The 7,612-nt window shown below is 44.7% G+C and overlaps 1 protein-coding gene across 1 annotated transcript in view; it reads right to left on the reverse strand.

Annotated features, from left to right (window-relative positions):
• Nucleotides 1-7,241, reverse strand: part of LOC144505479 (ras-GEF domain-containing family member 1C-like) — a 140,352-nt gene extending 133,111 nt beyond the window's left edge. Inside the window, exon 1 of the mRNA XM_078231596.1 lies at nt 7,177-7,241. The gene's annotated coding sequence lies outside the window, so the exon portion shown is untranslated. The remainder of the gene's footprint in view (nt 1-7,176) is intronic.
• Between the last annotated feature and the right edge of the window lie 371 nt (nt 7,242-7,612).

Raw genomic sequence — 7,612 nt, forward strand, 5'->3', positions numbered from 1 at the left:
AAATCATTTTTCATATTTAATGTGATCTACAGTCTTGCAAATAAGGTAATTAAGGTGAAACAAGCAGAACTGTAAGTAAAATTCCTTCAGCATATAAACTAGGCCAACTAAATGTTTAATCAATACCCCAGTTCAGTGTTCGCAGAGAATGATAATATATTCAGAAGCTTGTGAATGAGAAAGTGCAAAGGTAACTAGCAGATATATGTACAAATAAGTGAATGGTTGTCAAGGCACTGTGGGTTCAATAGATTTAATTATTCAGGACCAAATAGTATGCATCTCAGACTACTGACAGAGGTCGGTGAGCATGATTTTTCAAAATTATTAGCAACCTTAAGCTTTGCCAAAGGATTGGAAGGTGGTGAGTGTTCCAATCTCTGTTCAAGAAGGAGGAGGTGGGCAAGATCGATAACCATTCACCAGTATCTCAGTAGTAAGAAAATTACCAGAAGACATGGGGTGGGATCTTTTGCCCCTTCCCATTGGTGGGATCATCTGGTCCCGCTGAAAGTGACCCTCTGTGGCAGTAGGATGGGTGACCCATGCAAAATGCCTTAGACGTTGGCGGGACTGGAAGATCGTGGCCAAGGCAAGTCACCCCCACTGTTGGAAAAACGCGTGTTTTTGTGTGTGTGTGTGTGTGTAAATATACTGATAGTCAACGTGGTCAACATTGGATCATGTTTGACTAATCTGATTGTGGGAGAATAATGAAAGCTGAAGGCTGAGAAATTTCAGTGAAACAACTGATGAAGTTGATAAAAATTTCCAGGAAAACATCTGGCGAAGTGGCACAAAAGAAGCTGGGTTGAGAGAATTTCTGCTTGCCCTAAAGGGCTGAAAGAAAATAGATTTTCCGTGGACCTGTACATCCAGGGGTGAATGGAAAAAGGTTGCTAATGATACAAAGCTGAGAATTGCCTGGAGTTAAAGAGACAACAGGAGGTCAGGCGAAGAAAAGAGACAGATGAGTTCAGATGTCATACACTTTGGGAATAATAAATGGATATGTACTTTATATAATAAATTTCACAATGCAGTGGAGGAGTAAGAGGAATAAGGTATGCAAATCCTCTCATCTGCTGGTCCCAGTTCCAATTCATTCCTGACCATTTTGAAGGAAAATACACTTTGCTCCTTACATTGAGATGCACTGCAAACTTAAGATGTGATTCTCTGCACAATGTTTAAACCCTCTGGAATACTCTGTGTAATTCTGGGATACTTTTCTGTAGAGGCCCTAATTCAGCCCTCAAGAAAATGCAACACATCTTTATATGGATGATACCAAGTGTGCGAGCTCTCTCTTACACGGGGAAGACGAAGGTAATGAGGGTTGCGTTGTTTTGAATCAGGAAGATTGAGGGGACTTACTGGAGGCACGCAAAACCATGAAAGAAATTAACAAGATAAACATGAATAGATTACTTTTATTGGAAAATTATAGACCCGAGGCTGTGATCTGAATGTAAACAATCGAGCCTGGGTTTCATTCACATTTGCACCCAGAGAAAAACATAGTATAAACACAAGCCAGTTCTGTAGCTTTAGGGTATAAATTAATAACATGCCAAAACCACAATGCGCTCAAGCCTCCTTTTCCAGCTGTCCATTCATCCCTCCAAATGGCCTCCACACCCAAGATTGTCCATGTTCCTGACCCTCAAATGTGAGTATTCTCCAACTGCATTGCTCAGAGGTTCTGTTTACATTCTGATGCAACGGGAATGGAATCATTCTGCTGGAAGATTTGTAATCTTCTGATCATATTTTAAAAGTATATCCTGACTGATTCTCGCTCTTTTTCCTGTTTCTCTTAATGCGCTTTTGTAGCATGAAGTTAATAATAAAAAATGAAAGATTTCCACAACTGCAGGTTCTTATAGATTGTGCCTGATATGCAAAAATGGTCATGAAATAAGTGGAAACCTATATATAAAGTATATAAACCCATGACGGATACCATCTAGAAGGACAGGGTCAGCAGTGCATCGGAAACACCACCACCTGCAAGTTCCCCTCCAATTCCAATTCTCTTCCCACATCTAGTGGTGCACTAAGGCAGATTTTTGTCTATTTCCATAGCTAATAATTCCCGGAACAGGTTGTAGTCTGTCAGCAGGGGCTTATAGCTTGAGGGGTACCACTTCACATCAAGCATGGCTGAGACCTGTGGTCTCTCCCACTCTTACTGCCAGCCATTGGCAGGTTTAGAACAATTACAGATTGACACATTCAACCTGTTTGGCCGCATTATGAATGCATCTTTCGTGGTCACCAAGTCTTGGGTTGGGATGCAAACCCAGAGCTTCTGGCTTTCAGAGGCAGGGACTCCACCCAATGCGCCACAGGACCTCCTAGTTCCCCTCCAAGTCGCTCACCATCCTGACTTGGAAATATATCGCCGTTCCCTCACTGTCGCTGGGTTAAGATCCTGGCATTCCCTCCCTAACAGCACTGTGGATGTACCTACATCTCAGTTACTGCAGCAGTTCAAGAAGGCAGCTCACCACCAGCTTCTGAAGGGCATCAAGGAATGGCCAATAAATGCTGGCCTAGCCAGTGACAACGTCCACATCCTGTAAAATGAATTTTAATCAAAGAAAGCCCCGCAGGTGGAGGAGGTGGTTAAGAAGGCGTATGGTGTGCTGGCCTTTATCAATCGAGGGATTGAGTTTAGGAGTCCGGGGATAATGATGCAGCTATATAAGACCCTCGTCAGACCCCACTTGGAGTACTGTGCTCAGTTCTGGTCGCCTCACTATAGGAAGGATGTGGAAAAGATTGAAAGGGTGCAGAGGAGATTTACAAGGATGTTGCCTGGATTGAGTGGCATGCCTTATGAGGATAAGCTGAGGGAGCTCGGTCTTTTCTCCTTGGGGAGACGAAGGATGAGAGGAGACCTAATAGAGGTATATAAGATGTTGAGAGGCATAGATCGGGTGGACTCTCAGAGGCTTTTTCCCAGGGTGGAAATGTCTGCTACGAGAGGACACAGGTTTAGGGTGCTGGGGGGTAGGTACAGGGGAGATGTTAGGGGGACGTTTTTCACACAGAGGGTGGTGGGCGAATGGAATCAGCTGCTGTCAGTGGTGGTGGAGGCGAACTCAATAGGGACTTTTAAGAGACTCCTGGATGAGTACATGGAGCGTAATAGGATGGAGGGTTATAGGTAGGTCTAGAAGATAGGGATGTGTTCGTCACAACTTGTGGGCCGAAGGGCCTGTTTGTGCTGTAGTTTTTCTATGTTTCTATGTCAAGCAGGAAAACTGAAAGAGGCCAATCTTCAGCAGAGGCAAGATGAGCTAAATTGCCTCTTATTCTGAAATGTCTGTTTCTATTCAGTAGTAAGTAAGTTTCACTACATAGATAGGGCTGAATAATGCACACATTGTGGTGCACCCTGGAAGTGGGTACATTTTTGAGTCCTGCCGCTGCATTTGTTGCGCACGGTATAAAAAGGCCACCAACCAAGTGAGAGCCTGAGGGCAGCTTTCAGCCCAACAGTGTCAAATGTCTGTTGGCCATTCACCCAATCAGAGCTGGAGTATGGGATGTCTGGCATCAGCAATCTTTGGCCGCAACCGGAATGAGGTCACGGCCACTCATTTAAAGGGTCAGTGGCACGGGCAGTGTCAGGTGACCCTGCGAATTTGTGACTCTGAAGGCAAAAGCAATAATTATTTTAGGAGACAGTCTCAGTTGTTTGAGGCGAGTATGATTCTTACATCATGGGTGAGATTTTATGGCCTCGCTCGAGCGAGACCAGAAAATCCTGCCCAAGGACAACGGGCATTTGCATTGTCCGCCCCTCGTCCACTCCAATTCCGTGGCGGGGTGGTGGAATTCTGGTGAAAGTGTGTTAAATTCTGGAGGCTTTGAGTTGTTTCTTACCAACAAACAAGAGGGCAGAAAATCTGATCTTGGACATAATGCCAAGATCTTAACATTGAGCAGTTTAGTTCTTACTCATTTGTGGGACATGGGCGTCGCTGGCTGGTCAGCATTTATTGCCCATCCCGAGTTGCCTGAGGGCAGCTGAGAGACAGCCACATTACTGAGTTTTCCTCCATAGATTGGCTAAGAGAAGAGGGCAGAGGCAGGAAGAAGGGCAAGAGCAATGTTGTCATGATGTAGCCCTCTGCACCATTCTCCAAGCTTTCTCCACCAGGTGTGAAGTCCTTAGGCCAGCAGACAGAAAGAGGAAGCCTGTCTCTGTAACCCATTCAGCCTGGGAGGTGGTGGCCGTGGAGGTCAGCCGCATAATCGTTGTGCCTCTCCAGACCTGGAGGCAATGCAGGAAGAAGTTGAATGACCCCTTGAGATTAGCAAGGAGGAGTAAGTCCTCACTCTGAGTACTATTGTGTCAGGAAGCTCCAGGGAAGGTTTAAAGGTACTGGAGCCTTGTGACGACAACTGAGATCCAAGGCAGCATTATACCTCAGTGTCGCTGTTTGTGGAACTAGTGCCTCTGTGGAGGTGTTGTTCAGGAAGGGGAAGGCCCACAGCACCTTGGCTGCCAAGAACTGTGCAGACCAGGCATTCCCCTCTTATCTTGGAGGCGGGGTGACATTAAGTTACCTGAGAGTGATAATCAATGCAATGTTACATCTAATTTTAGGAAGAATTTGCCCACAAATCAGTCGGGCTGGAGGTAAAGTGACTGATCTGGCAATCCTAACCCGACAGGCGGAGGAGGTTCTTATGTTCACGAGATCTCCTCCTGGCATGAATCACAATCGCTAAACTTTTTATTTCTCCCAGCATGTATTATTTCAGTCAACTGGGACGTTAACAAGCATAAATATCTAATTTAATATAATTTTGAAAAGGTGGGCAGGATCCCCATTTTCTAGGCCTGCCTGCCTAAGAATCAATTCTGGCAGAGGAAAAGGAGGCAAAGGACTGGGAAAAGACGGAACAAAGCAGCACCGGAAAGTGCTTTGTGATAACATCCAGGGAGTCACCAAATGAACCATCCGCCACATAGTTCGCCGTGGTGGGATTAAATGGATCTCGGGCTTGATCTTTGTGGAGACCCGTGGGGTAGAATCATAGAATCCCACAGTGCAGAAGGAGGCCATTCAGGCCCAACGAGCCTACATTGACACCACTCTATCCCTGTAATCCCTGTATTTACCTTGCTAATCCCCCTGACACTAAAGGACGATTTAGCATGGCCAATCCACCTAATCCACACATCTTTGGACTGTGGGAGGGAACCGGAGCATCCGGAGGAAACCCACGCAGACATGGGGAGAACTTGCAAACTCCAGACAGACAGTCCCCCGAGGCTGGAATTGAATCTGGGTCCCTGGCGCTGTGAGGCAGCAGTGCTAACCACTGTGCCACCGTGCCGCCCTTGCTGAAGATTTTCCTGAAGAATGTGATCAGAAATGCGGTCACCTACACCAGATGGTCACCATCGTGGATGTGGTGTACACTTTGCAACACCTGGGCCACACTCTCTATGGATTCGGCAGCTCAACAAATTGACCCAATTCTGACAAAATCCTGCTTGCCATGTTATCCTAATCGGACGTGATGATGTTGGGAGTATGATCCGACATCATTGTGCACAATAATATGTTGGCACACACGCCAGACAGACCCCATTCTGCCCATGGTCTGTCAAGCATGATGTTGCAAGCTGATGTTCTTAATGTTCAACAGCCTTTGGCACTGCTGCCTCACAGCGCCAGGGACCCAGGTTCGATTCCTGCCTTGGGTCACTGTCTCTGTGGAGCCTGCACGTTCTCCACGTGTCTCCGTGGATTTTCTCCCGGTGCTCCGGTTTCCTCCCACAGTCCAAAAGACGTGCTGGTTAGGTGCATTGGTCATGCTAAATTCTCCCTCAATGTACCTGAACAGGTGCCGGAGTGTGGCGACTAGAGGATTTTCACAGTAACTTCATTGCAGTGTAAGCCTACTTGTGACTAATAAATAATCTTTAACACAACAAAAGTTCACTCAATATCTGTCAACGCGTTTAACAGGTAAATGGACTCAATATCCCCAATAGCTTCTTACGTGTTTTGCACATAGCTCATATCTAGTACAAGAATTATTAAAAGGATCAAAACATGTTAATTTATTTGCCAAGACTCAACAAGCAACAGCTTATAGTGTGGACACCATTTAACTCCACATAAAAAGCTTCATATGGGTGTGAACTGCTGATAGTATTTTGATGTGGAGATGCCGGCTTTGGACTGGGGTGAACACAGTAAGAAGTCTCACAACACCAGGTTAAAGTCCAACAGGTTTATTTGGTAGCAAATACCATAAGCTTTCGGAGCACTGCTCCTTCGTCAGATGGAGTGGAAATCTGCTCCCAAACAGTGCGAGCAGGGTTATAATGACGGTAAAACAAGTTAGACATACATTGAGGTCTCTCTTTCAAAAGAGGCCAATTTACATAAATTCTGACTCTTGACTACCAGGTTTAAGTTTCTTTAATATAAAAACAAAATACTGTGGATGCTGGAATCTGAAACAAAAAGAGAAAATGCTGGAAAATCTCGGCAAGTCTGACAGCATCTGTGGGGAGAGAATAGAGCCAATGTTTTGAGTCTAGATGACCTTTTGTCTGTTCGTTTCACCTCTGACGTAGGGTCATCTAGACTCGAAATGTTGGCTCTATTCTCTCCCCGCAAATGCTGTCAGACCTGCTGAGATTTTCCGGCATTTTCTGTTTTTGTTTAGGTTTCTTTAAGTTTTATAATGATCCCTTTGTATTGCACATGACTAAATCACTCCTCTTTCTTATTGCTACATGCTAATAATGAGTTGTGCACCTCGCACACAGACACATCAACAAAGATGAATGCATATTATTCACAGACACCATTGAGACATCACATCAACATCTGCTGCTACTCGCGTTAATATCACAGTTCTGTTTGGTGCAAAGTTGTACTTTACTATATGTTGACAACCAGAACCAGACTTACTCTGCTTTGCCTCTGTGAAGTAGCCTTTAACTAGTTCTTTACTTATGCCAATTATGCACAAGTCAGAAATTCTGCTTCTATCCATTTTTGAAATTTTCAAAAATATTAAGAGTGATGAGTTTCAGTCACACATACACCAGGGAACGCATTTGATTATTTCAGGGATCCCTAAGGCTTCTAAGCTACTTTTCTCCTAAAGAAACCCCTGAAATTAACTCACCATATTTTTCCAAGTAGGTCAATGAAATTGCCAATAGCACAGGCAGCTTGTTTGGGACCAGGCCATGTCTGAGCTCTTCCAGTGATTATGACAAAGCTTCCATCAAGGACGAGGGATGTGGTTTCTGCAACTGGAAGTACTCAATAAACTTCATAACAAGATTCTACGGTATTTGTGATTCCTTGCAAAGTTGTAAGAAAATCTACTGTCCGTTCTGGGAGGGACCAGAAAAGAACCAACCACTGTGCCACTGTTCTGACAAGATCAAGCAAACACTTAGTGCTGCTCTAACATACTTATGGTTTGACAAGCCACTGGTCGTCACCTCTGACAGATGGGAAAGAACAGGAAGGAAACCGGACAGCTGGTAGGAAAGTCTGCAACTAAAGATGCTGAAGAAGGATTTTGTTATATTTTTATCAGTCACTTCTTAATC

Source organism: Mustelus asterias, chromosome 16 (genome assembly GCF_964213995.1).
Source record: "Mustelus asterias chromosome 16, sMusAst1.hap1.1, whole genome shotgun sequence".
Lineage (NCBI taxonomy): Eukaryota > Metazoa > Chordata > Chondrichthyes > Carcharhiniformes > Triakidae > Mustelus > Mustelus asterias.